Source organism: Trichosurus vulpecula, chromosome 1, assembly GCF_011100635.1.
Source record: "Trichosurus vulpecula isolate mTriVul1 chromosome 1, mTriVul1.pri, whole genome shotgun sequence".
NCBI lineage: Eukaryota > Metazoa > Chordata > Mammalia > Diprotodontia > Phalangeridae > Trichosurus > Trichosurus vulpecula.
Genome location: NC_050573.1, coordinates 137528918 through 137546577, shown reverse-complemented (window position 1 = coordinate 137546577; position 17660 = coordinate 137528918).

The window sequence follows — 17660 nt, the reverse complement described above, 5'->3', positions numbered from 1 at the left end:
AACACTAACTCATTTAAAATTAGACTTGAGCAAGTGGAAGCTAATGAATCTATGAGGCATCAAGAAGTAATAAAACAAAACGTAAAGAATGAAAAAATAGAAAAAAATGTGAAATATCTGATTGGCAAAACAACTGACCTGGAAAATAGATCCAGGAGAGACAATTTGAGAGTTATTGGTCTACCGGAAATCCATGATGAAAAAAGGAGCCTTGACAGTATCTTCGAAGAAATTATCAAAGACAACTGCCCAGAGGTCCTAGAACCAGAGGGCAAAATAGTCATTGAAAGAATTCACCGATCACCCCCTGAAAGAGATCCCAAACTGAAAACACCAAGAAATATTATAGCCAAATTTCAGAGCTATAAACTCAAGGAGAAAATACTGCAAGCAGCCAAAAAGAAGCAATTCAAATATCGGGGAACTACAGTCAGGATCATGCAGGATGTCTCAGCTTCCACATTAAAAGACAGGAGAAATTGGAATATGATATTCCGAAGGGCAAAGGAGCTGGGACTACAACCAAGGATCAACTACCCAGCAAAACTAAGCATAATTTTCCAGGCAAGGCGATGGACATTCAATGAAATAAGGGAATTCCAGACCTTCCTGATGAAAAGGCCAGAACTCAATGGAAAATTTGATCTCCAAATACAAACCTCAAGAGAGACATAAAAAGGTAACAAGGGGAAAAAACCCCACAAACTTCATTAACCAATAAGCTTAGGTTGTTTACATCTTTATGTGGGATTATATCATCTTATGTATGTTTTTTACGCATATATATATATATATATATATATATATATATATATACATATACATATATAAGTCATTCTTGTGAATGGTACAACTATTGTGACAAATGAAAGGGATATACATAGGTTGTGAATGCCTGTATAAATTAACTGATGTAAAGATATAAAATATAAGTAAGAGATATAAAGGGAGGGCTATGAGGGAAGTGGTAAGGAGATTGTAGAAAAGGGTAAATTACACCAAAGGAAGTGGAAAAAAAAACATATTATAGTAGAGGGAAAGAAGGGAGGGAGAAGAGCAGTATTTGAGCTTTACTGTCATCTGATCTAGTTCAAGAAGGGAATAACATACTCTGATAAGTTTAGAAATCTAACTTGTCCTACGGGAAGTGGGAGGGAAAGGGGGGAAAAAGGGAGGGGGGAGGGCAGAGGGAAGAGGAGAAGTAGCAAGTGGGTAACGGTAAGAAAAGGGAGGGGAATAAAGAGGGAGGGTTAACTGAGGAAAGCGGCGGTCAAAAGCAAAACTTTGTTGGGGAGGAGAAGGGGAAAGGGAGAAATAAAAGCATAAACAGGGGGAATTAGGATGGAGAAAAAGACACAGATAGAAATCATAACCCTGAACGTGCAGGGGATGAACATTCTCACAAAACAGAAGCAGATAGCAGAATGGATTAAAAACCATAATCCTACAATATGCTGTTTACAAGAAACGCATTTGAAACAGGGGGATACACATAGGGTTAAGATAAAAGGCTGGAGTAAAGTATATTGTGCCTCAGCTAAAGTAAAAAAAGCAGGTGTAGCAATCCTAATCTCAGACAAAGCAAAAGTAAAGATAGATCTAATTAAAAGAGATAAGGAAGGACGTTATATCCTGCTAAAAGGCACCATAAACAATGAAGCAATATCATTGCTTAACATATATGCACCAAGTGGTAAGGCATACAAATTCTTAGAGGAGAGGTTAAGGGAGTTACAGGAAGAAATAGACAGCAAAACTATAATATTGGGAGACCTCAACCTCCCCCTTTCTGAACTTGATAAATCTAACCTCAAAATAAATAAGAAAAAAGTTAAGGAGGTAAACAGAATTTTAGAAAAGGCACATATGATAGACCTCTGGAGAAAACTGAATGGGGATAAAAAGGAATATACTTTCTTCTCAAAAGTACATGGCACATACTCAAAAATTGACCATGTACTAGGGCATAAAAACCTCACAATTCAGTGCAGAAAAGCAGAAGTAGTCAATGCATCCTTTTCAGATCATGATGCAATAAGAATCATTTTTAATAAAGTACCATGGAAAAATAAGCTAAAAACTAATTGGAAACTAAATAATTTAATTCTAAAGAGTGAGTGGGCCAAAGAACAAATCAGAGAAACAATTAATAATTTCATTCAAGAGAATGACAATAATGAAACAACATACCAAAACTTATGGGATGCAGCAAAAGCAGTTCTTAGGGGAAGTTTTATATCTCTAAATGCCTACATGAATAAAATAGGGAAAGAGGAGATCAATGATCTGGGCATACAGCTGAAAAAGCTAGAAAAAGAGCAAATTGAAAACCCCCAATTAAATACCAAATTAGAAATACTGAAAATCAAAGGAGAGATTAATAAAATTGAAACCAAGAAAACTATTGAACTAATAAATAAAACAAAGAGCTGGTTTTATGAAAAAACCAATAAAATTGATAAACCTTTGGCCAATTTGATTAAAAAAAAAAAAGAAGAAAATCAAATTACCAGTATCAAAAATGAAAAGGGTGAGGTCACCTCTAATGAAGAGGAAATCAAAACAATAATTAGGAATTATTTTGCCCAACTGTATGCCCATAAATTTGACAACCTTAGAGATATGGATGAATATCTACAAAAACATAAACTGCCCACACTAACAGAGAAGGAAGTGAAATTTCTTAATGACCCCATATCAGAAAAAGAAATTGAGCAGGCCATCAACAAACTCCCTAGGAAAAAATCTCCAGGGCCAGATGGTTTTACATGTGAATTCTATCAAACATTTAAAGAACAACTAATTCCAATACTTTGTAGACTATTTGGGAAAATAGGTGAAGAAGGAGTCCTACCAAATTCTTTTTATGACACAAATATGGTACTAATACCCAAACCAGGTAGAGTTAAAACAGAGAAAGAAAATTATAGACCAATTTCTCTAATGAATATTGATGCAAAAATTTTAAATAAAATATTAGCAAAAAGATTGCAGCAACTCATTACGAGAATAATACACCATGACCAGGTAGGATTTATTCCAGGAATGCAAGGCTGGTTCAATATTAGGAAAACTATTAGCATAATTGACCATATCAACAACAAAACTAGCAAAAACCATATGATCATCTCAGTAGACGCAGAAAAAGCCTTTGACAAAGTACAACACCCATTCCTATTAAAAACACTAGAAAGCATAGGAATAAGGGGAACCTTCCTCAAAATTATAAATAGCATCTACCTAAAACCATCAACAAGCATTATTTGTAATGGGGATAAACTAGATGCATTCCCAATAAGATCAGGGGTGAAACAAGGATGTCCATTATCACCCCTATTATTCAATTTGGTTCTAGAAACATTAGCTGTAGCAATAAGAGAAGAAAAAGAAATTGAAGGAAGGAGAATAATAATTAGGAAATTCATGAAATAAGCTTTCTGGTTATCCTTTTTAAAGGGAAAATCATTTGTTAGATTAAGGGGAGTGTCCTATACACTTTAATTCTCCATGTGGACTAAAAGTGTTAGCTAAGCTTGGGTACTTAGGAAATTCAAAACACTGTGCATTTGAGGAAAGTAGTAACTTCTCTGGGGGTGGAGAGGGGAGCAAGGAGTTTTCCCAATTTACGTCAGAATCACACGCTCACATAGGTGTTCAGTAGGGGAATCTGTAGTCAATTTTACTCTTTTTTTTGCTAGGTGGTATGTGGACAGCTTTAGTTAGCCCCTGAATTCTCCAACTGGTTCACATATGAACACAGATTGATATATGTTCAGTCCAAGGAATATATGCACAGGGCAGCTAAAAAGCATTGCTAGGTGCAGTAATGTCTTAAGCACAAAACTGAAAAATTTAAAGGAGGAGGTGGTATTTTAATCACTCCTTTCAATGGAAGCAAGGTAGGAGTTTTAGAAGAGAAAGGCAAGTATACGTACTAATTCGCTGGTTTGGACAATGGTGCTGGAAAACAGGATTTGCATCAGAGATTTCTATATCAGAGATTCACATATAGTAATGATAGGTTCTAGGCTAGAAAGGGAAGGAATCCAATTAACCTTGGTAAATATTTTCCTAAAAAATCACAAGAGGAGGAAAAAGACCTGTGAGTTTTATTGGACTTCAAGTTTCAACAGTAGGTCACAGAAGAAAAAAAAAGTAATGTAATCTTAGGTGGCAATAATTAGAAACATGATTTCCAAGGCTAGGGAAGTGATAATCCCACTGTAGCCTGCCCTGGTTAGGCCACCCATGGAGTACTGTGTACAGTTCTGGGCACCACATTTCAGCGAGGGCAGTGGCCAGCTGAAGCACCAGGGTGTCTGCACATTGTGCCTTATGGGGAAGATGGTTGAAAGAAATGGAGATGTTTAACCTGGAGATGAGAGGACTTGGAACATGCACTATACCTGTCTTCAAGTATTTGAAAGACTGTCTTATGAGAGGGGGATTTGACTGCTTTACTTGGCTCCACATGGTAGAATTAGGAGCAAAGAGGAGAAAATTCAGAGAGAGTAGATTTAGTTTGATATGAGGAAAAGTTTTCTAACAGTTAGAGCTGCCTTAAAACAGGATGGGGGCCTTCCAGAGTAATGAGTTTCCCTTTAATTAGACATCTTCCAGTGAGGTCATGATCACTTTTTTGAGATATTGTTGGTGGGATTTCTGTTCAGGTATAGGTTCTACTCAGTGACTTGTGGGGTCAGTTCTGAAATTCTGATAGCATTTTAATGAAATATAAAATTGCATCCTGTTCCTTAGTAAGATGAATACTGATTATAATAATTTAATTAATTTAATTTCTAGTTATCTTATTAGTTAATATTTATGTTTAATTTATCAATTTAATTAATAATAATAATAACCTCATTTGATCCTCTTACAACCCTCTGTGTGTGTGCTGGTAAGTGTTTAACAACTGGGTCTCCAAGGGGAAAAAATGTGTCTATGACCTGTTTTTAAGTTTAATCTGCATCAAGATTTTGTTCATTATTTTCTTAAATAAAATAAAGACAATCAGCAAAACAGCAAATCAGGGGGCAGTGAGTAGAGCACCAGCCCTGGAGTCAGGAGGACCTGAATTCAAACCGGGCCTCAGACACTTGACACACTAACTGTGTGACCTTGGGCAAGTCACTTAGCCCCAATTGCCCTGCCTTCCCCCCTCAAAAAACAAAACAAAACAAAACAAAACAAAAAACAATAAATCAAACCCTGATCAGCATTTGTTGATTTCTGAAGGGTATATACTCACACTGAAGATTTAACAGCAGCTGTTACAAGCCAATTCAAGCTGACTGTAGCATACTTGTATCAGTAAGGTAGCTGAACAACAGAAAAATAATGAACCAAGTTTTATTAGCAAAACAATGACTACGCATGTCATTTTACTAATTCTCAAAATGTCTTTCTTTCAATTTCCATTGCCCAGTCTCAGCCCTCATCCTGTCGACCCAACAGCAAACACTTAAACACCTAAATCATAGAGTTATGATTACTTAACCATGCCTCATTTACTAATCTTCTTATAATGATTCTCTACCACTGTTAAATTCTATGAATATTTAAATCTTGAAAACCATTCCAAAAGATCACTGGACAGATACCATATCATTAGTAATGCCAATCATTTCTTTCTTTAGAAGGATCACTGGTAGGAAAATTAGTTAAACCTTCTTCTTTTACCCATTTGATGCAGGCAGATACCTTGAACAAAGGTATGAACAACTAGGTCTTATTCTTAATTTATCCCTTCTTGCTCCCTCTTAACCTCAGAAGCATCTTCCCTATATGATGACCAGCTTAGCTGATTGAATAATATTTTAAAAGGAGTTTTTGATTCTCAAATAGTTGCTTCTTTATTATAAACATTAGTTTGGGAGGTCCGATTTCCAACAGACCTGCTTATCTAATGAAGAGGCTCCGCACAGATTGGTGCTTAACATTAGCCAGAAAGTTGGCTAAGCTGCCTTAATGACATACATAATATTGCTTTTAGATGAAATTTCTAAGAAGCAGGCATTTGTGTGTTTTTGATCACATAGTGCTGTTGTATATTCACATTTAGATTGGTGACACAAATTCCAGATCATAGTAGACGATAACAACAATACAAACATTTAAGTGATTATCTTATGGAGAAGAGTATGGAGTAGGACTGGAAATAACAGAAGTTCAGCATATGCATGGTAGACACAGGAATGACATTCATTTTCTTAATGAACTTCATAGGGAGACAATGTCTCTTCATAATTAGAGATGCTTCTGTGCCATGCAAAACACATCTTGAGACAGCAGAATTTTCCTCAGAGGTATAATAGCTAATCTACAACTGAACATTGTATACTTAATGTTAGTTTTATAAATTCTAAATAATGCCCAGTTTTTTTTTTAAAGATACCATATTTTAGTAGCTCCATAAAACTTTGGGAATTATTTTGCGGGAAATATAAAGTCTAGCAAATATATAACTGAATATAAAGGAAATCAGCTAGGAAACATAAAGGTTTATTAATTTTAAAAGGCCACCTAGCTTTAAAAGGGAATGTTGTAGTTTCTTAATTGGTTTCACATTCAATTGTTATTGATAAAATTGCATTTAATTGGGGGGCGGAGCCAAGATGGCAGCTGGTAAGCAGGGAATAGCTTGAGCTCCCTACCGAGTCCCTCCAAAAACTTATAAAAAATGGCTCTGAACCAATTCTAGAACGGCAGAACCCACAAAACATCAGAGGGAAGCAGGGCTCCAGCCCAGGACAGCCTGGATGGTCTCCGGGTGAGGTCTATCCCACACGGAGCTGGGAGCTGGGAACGGAGTGGAGCAGAGCCCAGCCTGAGCGGCGTGGACCAACAAGACCAGCAACCGGGCAGAGCATGCCCTAGCACCCTGAACCAGTGAGCTGCGGCAGTTATGAGACTTCTCAACCCACAAACACCAAAGACTGCTGAGAAGGTTAGTGGGAAAAGCTGCGGGAGTGGAAGGAGTTCACAGTTCGGCTTCCAGCCCCGGGGGCAGCGGAGGTGGGGCAGCTACGGCTGTTGCTGCTTCTGGCTCCAGGCCCAACTGGTGGGAGGAATTAAGTGGCAGCTCAGAGCAAGGGTGCACAGCCTGCCGAAGATCTAAGCCCAGTTCGGGTTGGGGGTTCTTGGGGAAGGAGCAGTGCTGGTGTGGCAGAGCTGGCATCTCCCCCCCAAACATGGAACATAGAACTCTGTAGTCTGCAAGCAGTCATACCCCACTGAAAAACTCAAAGCTCAAGTTAGTTGGCTGGGAATATGGCCAGGCAGTGAAAACGCACCAAGATTCAGTCTCAGACTTTGCATTCTTTCTTTGCTGACAAAGAAGACCAAAACATACAGACAGAAGAAATTAATAAAGTCAAAGAGCCTACAACAGAAACCTCCAAGAAAAACATGAACTGCTCCCAGGCCATGGAAGAGCTCAAAAAGGAGTTGGAAAAGCAAGTTAGAGAAGTAGAGGAAAAATTGGGAAGAGAAATGAGAAAGATGCAAGAAAACCATGAAAAACAAGTCAATGGCTTGCTAAAGGAGACCCCAAAAAATACTGAAAAATACACTGAAGAAAACAACACCTTAAAAAACAGACTAACTCAAATGGCAAAAGAGCTCCAAAAAGCCAATGAGGAGAAGAATGCCTGGAAAGGCAGAATTAGCCAAATGGAAAAGGAGGTCCAAAAGACCACTGAAGAAAATACTACTTTAAAAATTAGATTGGAGCAAGTGGAAGCTAGTGACTTTATGAGAAATCAAGATATTATAAAACAGAAGCAAAGGAATGAAAAAATGGAAGACAATGTCAAATATCTCATTGGAAAAACCACTGACCTGGAAAATAGATCCAGGAGAGATAATTTAAAAATTATTGGACTACCTGAAAGCCATGATCAAAAAAAGAGCCTAGATATCATCTTTCAAGAAATTATCAAGGAGAACTGCCCTGATATTCTAGAGCCACAGGGCAAAATAGAAATTGAAAGAATCCATCGATTGCCTCCTCAAATAGATCCCAAAAAGAAATCTCCCAGGAATATTGTCGCCAAATTCCAGAGCTCCCAGATCAAGGAGAAAATACTACAAGCAGCCAGAAAGAAACAATTTGAGTATTGTGGAAACCCAATCAGAATAACCCAAGATCTGGCAGCCTCTACATTAAGAGGTCGAAGGGCTTGGAATACAATATTCTGGAGGTCAATGGAGCTAGGATTAAAACCAAGAATCACCTACCCAGCAAAACTGAGTATCATGCTCCAAGGCAAAATGTGGATTTTCAATAAAATAGAGGACTTTCAAGCTTTCTCAGCGAAAAGACCAGAACTGAATAGAAAATTTGACTTTCAAACACAAGAATCAAGAGAAGCATGAAAAGGTAATCAAGAAAAAGAACAAGAAAAAGAAATTGCAAGGAACTTACTAAAGGTGAACTGTTTTGTTGACATTCCTACAGGGAAAGATGACAAGTATGATTCATGAGACCTCAGTATTAGGGTAGCTGAAGGGAATATATATATGTTGAATATGAAGGGATGATATCTAAAAAAATAAAATCAAATTAAGGGATAAGGGAGGAATATATTGAGAATATATTGAGAGAGGGAGAAAGGGAGAGATAGAATGGGGTAAATTATCTCACATAAAAGTGGCAAGAACAAGCAGTTCTGTAGGAAGGGAAGAGGGGGCAGGTGAGGGGAAATGAGTGAATCTTGCTCTCATTGGATTTGACTTAAGGAGGGAATAACATACACACTCAATTGGGTATCTTACCCCACAGGAAAGAAGGAGGAAGGAGATAAAAAGGGGGGATGATAGAAGGGAGGGCAGATGGAGGAGGAGGTAATCAAAAGCAAACACTTTTGAAAAGAGACAGGGTCAAGGGAGAAAATTGAACAAAGGGGGATAGGATATGAAGGAGCAAAATGAGTATTGTGGAAGGGTTTTACATAATGATACAATTGTGGCCTATGTTGAATTGCTTGCCTTCTTGGTGGGGGACAGGGAAGAGGGGAGAGAATTTGGACCTCAAAGTTTTGAAAGCAGATGTTCAAAAAAACATTTTTGCATGCAAGTAGGAAATAAGATGTATAGGCAATGGGGCATAGAAATCTATCTTGCCCTACAAGAAAGTAAGGGAAAAGGGGATGGTGGGGAGTGGGGTGACAGAAGGGAGGGCTGACTAGGGAATGGGGCAATCAGAATATATGCCATCTTGGAGTGGGGGGAGGGGAGGGTACAAATGGGGAGAAATTTTGTAATTCAAACTCTTGTGAAAATCAATGCTGGAAACCGAAAATATTAAATAAAAAATTTGACTTGAAAAAAAAGATAATATCCAGAGTTTTTAAATAGGAAGTCCGTTCTCTCTTCAATTTTTCCTCTGAATTAATTTTTGATTACTAGATAAAGACAATATTTCTCACTTTCATGAACCTACAACTAGAATCATGCTGGTCAGCTCACTTTATCCCAAACATATCAGTCAGCCAATCAACAAATACTGATTAAGCATCTACTATATGCCGGTTGCTAAGCTAGACACTGAGGATACAAAGAAAGGTGTAAAGAAATCCTTTGATCTCAAGGAGCTCACAGTCTACCATGTGTATTTCTACCTCTGAATCTTCTCCAGCCTTTCTCTTTACCTGACATATTTTCTTTTTTATTTTCTACCTCCCCCAATTCTACCATTCTAGGACCAGCTCAGTTCTCTCCTCCTTCATGGTGACTCTTTGACCACCCCAACCTTAAGATGATTTCCCCATTCCATAAAGCTTTTAGTGCTGGGATCAGTTGCTTAGTCCCTTATCAGATGCCGCCTTATCACATCTCATAATGGCATCTTGCCTTGATAATTATATATTTTATTGTTATTTAACTATTCATGTATCTATATATTGTCTTCCCAATTAGATTTACTGCCAGGGCCCTAGGGTGCTTAATAAGTATTTGTTAAAACCTCATTCATCCTTTAGATTGTGGGCTAGCTAATTTTTATGTGGTGGTAGTAGTCTTGAAATCTGTCATGGGACCACAACAGTCCCTTTTGCCCAATTCTGTGAGCTTCCTTTCAGAAGAGACATTGATAACCTGGGTCATGTATAGATGAGAGAATCAGAATGACAAGAGAACAAGAAACCATGCCACTCTAGGATTAACTGAAGGACCTGGGGATGTTTCATGTAAAGAAGATAAGTGTTGGGAAGGATATGATAGTTGCCTTTCCTCTGAAGACTTGTCGTGCAGAAGAAGGCTTAGAAAAATCTATGGAAGTTACAGGGAGGTAGGTTTCAGTATAGAATGAGAAAACAAAACAAAATACACACACAAAAAGAACACTTTATAGCAATTAGCGCTGCCCAAAAGTAGAACAGAATACCTGGCAATCTATTAACTGCTCACCACTAGAAGACTTTAAGCTGAAGAAACTAGATAAAAGCCTGTCAGGAAGAGAAGAGACTCTATAGGTCAAAGTGGAAATAGATAAGCTCTGCGGTCCTTTTAATTCTAAATTTCTGACTACATATAATTCTTCAGATTCCCCTTAGGGAGACAAACATATTAAAGGTAGCTAGGGCAGTGAGCAGATCTCTGGTCCTACAGTCAGGAAGACCTGAGTTCAAATCCAGTCTCAGATGGTACTAGCTGTTTGTCCACTTAACTCTGTTTGTCTCAGTTTCTCTGGCTGCAAAAAAGGGGAAAATAATAGCACCTACCTCCCAGAGTTGTTGTGAGAAATCAAATGAAATAATAATTATAAAGTATTTAGCACAGTACCTGGCACACATTACCTATTATGTAAGTGCTAGCTATTCCATAAACATTTATGGAATATACATATGTTTATATATTTAGATAATTTGTGTTTTCATCTTTCTCCCCCTGCCCCAGAACTTCTTTTTCTTTGTAATTTCAGAGTTGAAAGAAACATTAGTAGCCATCTAGTTTAATCTATGCCTGGAAAATATTCTCCACTATAAAATCCTCAACAAGTGCTTATTTAATCGAACATCTATAATGAGGGAGAGGGAGGAGTGAGTAAAGCACCTACTGCCTTCTGAAGAACTTCATTTTGTATATCTCTGTTAGTAAGTTTTCTTCTTCTTAAATCCAGCCAGCCTACTTCCAGAAAGGATTTCACATGGTAAACAACCTTAAAACACATGTAATTAAATATTAAACAAAATTCAAGAAGAGCAAAGATATAGATGTACTTAGGCACCTGGGACGAATTAGTTTCTGAAGTTGAGCACCACGTTTAGTTCTTTCCTTCCTGGAAACTAAGGTGAAATATAAACATCTTGTGTTATGTAGTTGTCATTGCTTGATGAAAGAAAACATACAAATTTGTCTAGAAAGAGACTTTTTCCTGGCAATGAATTCTAGTAGGAATTTATCATAAGTGTTAGTGGGTTAAATTATGAACAATGTCTTTAAGTTTTGCAAAAGTTCCAGAAATATTCTTCAGATTTGAAAAAAAATTACCCCCCTATAAAAGTCGAAGACACTATGTGATTTCCCCAGCTGCAAGCTTGGAATGATACTTCTACTGTGTATGTCTCATATTATGTTTCATTTTATATATTTCTATATATATTTTGAACAAGTGGTACTTAACATTTGTTTTCTGAATCAAAAGTTCATCTTCCCATTAGACTGCAAACTTCTGGAGGACAAAGAATCCATTCTTAATTCTGTTGCTACCTACCTTGTTCTTAGCATGATGTTTGGCACAGAATAGTCAATGTTTTTTTTTGTTATGAATCAAATTAACTATGAGCCAAGTAAAGCTGAATGAATTGATGGTAATCTTAGTCCATATTTGCACTTTAAGTATGATTTTGGATGTGTGTATAGAATCCTAGAAAATTTGATAGTTATAGATTGCAAAAGCTAGTATTTCCATGTCATTGATGAAATATCCAGAGATCTGCACCATTTCATCACTATCATCTACACATTATACTTAGCATCAGATAACAGAATGGGATTATTGAAAATGAAGTCCTGGATCATGGCCAGTCTCACAGAATCTTAGCCATGTTGACTGAAACCCAAATCTGATGAGCTTGACATGTATTTAACAGAGGCTTCTATTTTTCAAGATAAATTTGTTTGGATTTATGTTAGAGAAACACTGGAGAAACTCACCAAAGAGGAAGGTCCAAAAGATCAAACATCCAAGGGCAGCTCTGAGAAGTAATAGCCATGGAGTGACCAGCCCAGTTTGCAACTAATTGAGTTTACACAGTCTGTGAATCAAGTAGCAACAATGGGTTTTTTTTAAAAAAATAATTAGTAACCAGTAGATAAATGACAAGGAGAGCAAAACAAGAAAAACCTATAAATCAGTCACACATTGGACTTGGCTATCACAGTCATACATTATGCATAGAAATAGTAGCATTCATTACCACCAGTGTCTTGTTCAAATATGACAAGTATGTGTGTGTGTGTGTGTGTGTGTGTGTGTGTGTGTGTGTGTGTGAGAGAGAGAGAGACAGAGAGAGAGAGAGAGAGACAGAGAGAGACAGAGACAGAGAGAGAGACAGAGACAGAGAGAGACAGAGAGAGAGAGAGAGAGAGACAGAGAGACAGAGAGACAGAGAGAGAGAGAGAGAGACAGAGAGAGAGAGAGACAGAGAGAGAACTTTTGTGTGGCTGCGATTCAATGTAACACCAAAATCTAAAAGATTCATTTCTCAGCTGGCTTGTGAAATGATTGATAAGGAGGTGAAAAAGTCCATAACTACACATTATTCTGAGCAAACAGCAAATATCTGGAGTCTTCAAGAAGCTGTTTTGAACAACAGGGATTTCACATCAGCTGAACTAATGTACGTCTTCAGAGCAAATGGGTGTAAGTTGCCAGAAAGCTTTACTTGATGCTGTAATTTTTCTTTCCTTACAAAAATATTAAGTTGGTTCTGACATACAACATTTCCACATTGTTTACATATCAAGAATTATACCTGTCAGCACTGCTGGCAAATACTTCAGAAAAGTATTAATCATTGTTGTCTATGGATTCACGAGCCCCTTAGTTTTCCTTAAAATGGCAGTTATTGAGGATTGGAGCCAAGATGGCGCTATGAAAGGAAGGAACTACTGGACGTCTCTCACAAATTCTGCCAGATATGTCTAAAAAAGTGAATCTGAGCAGATTTGAGAGAGTTAGAAGCCACTAGTAGAATGAAAGGGGTAGGAACTCCAGGCACATGCAAGGGCACCACAGCAAACCAACCAGGAACAGCAAAGGAATCCAGCCAGCATACCAGTCTGGGAGATCACTGGGTGAGCCAAATGCCGGAGCAGGAACAGGCCCAGGGAGGAAGTACTGGCTACAGCCAAGATGGAGCCCCAGGCCTCTCAACCCAGTACAGGAGTCTGTTGGAGCACAGAGCCTGCAGCTGCAGAAGCAGGTAGCCCAGAGGCCTCCAACCCACAGTCTAAAGGTTTGAAACTCACCTTCTTGAACTTCTGGGAGTCATGATGGCCAGGTAAAATGGCTCTCATCCCTCCCTTGAATAAACCCAGAGAATACCTCAGGAGAAATAGAGAAGCCAGAAGGGGGGCTTCAGTAGTGAGAGAAGTTGGGGAGAGGACCTTGCTTGGTGGAAGGAGACTAGTGCAGGAAGAGAGGTGTCCCAGCAGCCCTCACCTCAGTAGAACAATGAGAGTAACAAGCCCCTGGGGGTGGAGCTAACAAACACTGTGCCAGGACCCTAGACGTGGCTTTTAACAACCAGGGAAAGTGGCAGACACCAACACAGACAACAGCTGAGACTACTTCTGCTGTAGAGCGGTCCTAGGGGAAGAGGAGACTGCCAGCAGCCAGACCACCCCTCCCTCATACCTCATGAAGCCAGAGACCATAGAACACAAAGCTAGATCCCAACACAAGAAACTTGGGACAGAGCCCCCTGAGCCTCAGAAAAAGAAGATCCGCTTTAGAAGCCAGGAGGAAAAATAACAGCATGAAAAAACACGCTAAAAAAACAAAGACCATTGATTCATATCATGGAGACAGGAAAGATCAAAATACCAATTCAGACGAGCACAGCATTGACACCATACCTACATTCCCAAAAGGGAAAGTAAACTGGTCTCCAGACCAAAAAGCATTCCTGGAAAAGCTCAAGGAGGACTTTAAAAACCAAATTGGGGAGGTAAAAGAAAAAATGGAAAAAAAAATTTGCTGAGAAAAACAAATCTTTAAAAAGTAAAATTGGTGAAATGGTTAAAGAGGATCAGAATATAAATGGAGAAAATGTCTCATTGAAAAGCAAAATCAACCAAATGGAAAAGGAGATAGAGAAGCTAAAGGAAGAAAACAATACATTAAAAGTTAGAATTGGGTGAGTAGAAGCTAATGACTCCATGAGACATCAAGAATCAGTCAAACAAAATCTAAAAAATGAAAAAATAGAAGAAAACGTGAAATATCTGATTGGAAAAACAACTGACCTGGAAAATAGATCCAGGAGAGACAATCTAAGAATTATTGGTCTACCTGAAAGCTATGATGAAAAAAAAAGAACCTGGACAGTATCTTCCATGAAGTCCTTAAGGAAAATTGCCCCGAGGTCCTAGAACCAGAGGATAAAATTGTCGTTGAAAGAATCCACTGATCACCTCCTGAAAGAGACCCCAAACTGAAAACTCCAAGAAATATTACAGCCAAATTCCAGAACTACAAGGTCAAAGAGAAAATACCCCAAGCAGCTAGAAAGAAGCAATTCATTCTTTTTTTAAAAAAATTATTTTTATTTAATATATTTAGCTTTCAGCATTAATTTTCACTAGAGTTTGAATTACAAATTTCCTCCCCATTTCTACCCTCCCCTCACTCCAAGGTGGCGTATATTCTGGTTGCCCTGTTCCCCGGTCAGCCCTCCATTCTGTCACCCCACTCCCCTCCCATCCCCTTTTCCCTTCCTTTCTTGTAGGGCAAGATAAATTTCTACGCCCCATTGCCTGTGTATCTTATTTTCTAGGTACATGAAAAAACTTTTTTTTTGTTTTTGAACATCTGTTTTTAAAACTTTGAGTTCCAAATTCTCTCCCCTCTTCCCTTCCCACCCACCCTCCCTAAGAAGTCAAGCAATTCAACATAGGCCACATGTGTATCATTATGTATAACGCTTACACAATACTCATGTTGTGAAAGGCTAACTATATTTTGCTCCTTCCCAACCCATCCCCCTTTATTGAATTTTCTCCCTTGACCCTGTCCCCTTTGGAAAGTGTTTGTTTTTGATTACCTCCACTAGCTTCCACTTGCTCCAATCTAATTTTTAAGGTAGTATTTTCTTCACTGGTCTTTTGAACCTCCTTTTCCATTTGCCTAATTCTGCCTTTCAAGGCATTCTTCTCTCCATTAGCTTTTTGGAGCTCTTTTGCCATTTGAGTTAGTCTATTTTTTAAGGTGTTGTTTTCTTCAGTATATTTTTCAGTATTTTTTGAGTCTCCTTTAGCAAGTCATTGACTTGTTTTTCATGGTTTTCTCACATCCTTCTCATTTCTCTTCCCAATTTTTCCTCTATTTCTCTAACCTGCTTTTCCAAATCCTTTTTGAGCTCTTCCATGGCCTGGGACCAATTCATGTTTTTCTTGGAGGCTCTTGTTTTAGGCTCTTTGACTTTGTTGACTTCTTTAGGCTGTATGTTTTAGTCTTCTTTGTCACCAAAGAAAGAATCCAAAGTCTGAGACTGAATCTGGGTGCGTTTTTGCTGCCTGGCCATATTCCCAGCCAACTAACTTGACCCTTGAGTTTTTCAGTGGGGTATGACTGCTTTTAGAATTTAGAGACAGCAAAACTATAATATTGGGAGACCTCAACCTCCCCCTTTCTGAACTTGATAAATCTAACCTCAAAATAAATAAGAAAAAAGTTAAGGAGGTAAACAGAATTTTAGAAAAGGCACATATGATAGACCTCTGGAGAAAACTGAATGGGGATAAAAAGGAATATACTTTCTTCTCAAAAGTACATGGCACATACTCAAAAATTGACCATGTACTAGGGCATAAAAACCTCACAATCCAGTGCAGAAAAGCAGAAGTAGTCAATGCATCCTTTTCAGATCATGATGCAATAAGAATCATTTTTAATAAAGTACCATGGAAAAATAAGCTAAAAACTAATTGGAAACTAAATAATTTAATTCTAAAGAGTGAGTGGGCCAAAGAACAAATCAGAGAAACAATTAATAATTTCATTCAAGAGAATGACAATAATGAAACAACATACCAAAACTTATGGGATGCAGCAAAAGCAGTTCTTAGGGGAAGTTTCATATCTCTAAATGCCTACATGAATAAAATAGGGAAAGAGGAGATCAATGATCTGGGCATACAGCTGAAAAAGCTAGAAAAAGAGCAAATTGAAAACCCCCAATTAAATACCAAATTAGAAATACTGAAAATCAAAGGAGAGATTAATAAAATTGAAACCAAGAAAACTATTGAACTAATAAATAAAACAAAGAGCTGGTTTTATGAAAAAACCAATAAAATTGATAAACCTTTGGCCAATTTGATTAAAAAAAAAAAGAAGAAAATCAAATTACCAGTATCAAAAATGAAAAGGGTGAGGTCACCTCTAATGAAGAGGAAATCAAAACAAAAATTAGGAATTATTTTGCCCAACTGTATGCCCATAAACTTGACAACCTTAGAGATATGGATGAATATCTACAGAAACATAAACTGCCCAGACTAACAGAGAAGGAAGTGAAATTTCTTAATGACCCCATATCAGAAAAAGAAATTGAGCAGGCCATCAACAAACTCCCTAGGAAAAAATCTCCAGGGCCAGATGGTTTTACATGTGAATTCTATCAAACATTTAAAGAACAACTAATTCCAATACTTTGTAGACTATTTGGGAAAATAGGTGAAGAAGGAGTCCTACCAAATTCTTTTTATGACACAAATATGGTACTAATACCCAAACCAGGTAGAGTCAAAACAGAGAAAGAAAATTATAGACCAATTTCTCTAATGAATATTGATGCAAAAATTTTAAATAAAATATTAGCAAAAAGATTGCAGCAACTCATTACGAGAATAGTACACTATGACCAGGTAGGATTTATTCCAGGAATGCAAGGCTGGTTCAATATTAGGAAAACTATTAGCATAATTGACCATATCAACAACAAAACTAGCAGAAACCATATGATCATCTCAATAGACACAGAAAAAGCCTTTGACAAAGTACAACACCCATTCCTATTAAAAACACTAGAAAGCATAGGAATAAGAGGAACCTTCCTCAAAATTATAAATAGCATCTACCTAAAACCATCAACAAGCATTATTTGTAATGGGGATTAACTAGATGCATTCCCAATAAGATCAGGAGTGAAACAAGGATGTCCATTATCACCTCTATTATTCAATTTGGTACTAGAAACATTAGCTGTAGCAATAAGAGAAGAAAAAGAAATTGAAGGAATTAGAATAGGAAAAGAAGAAACCAAATTATCACTTTTTGCAGATGATATGATGATTTATCTAGAGAATCCTAGAGAATCAAGTAAAAAACTACTTGAAATAATAAACAACTTTAGCAAAGTTGCAGGATATAAAATAAACCCACATAAATCCTCAGCATTCCTATACATTACTGACAAAGCCCAACAGCA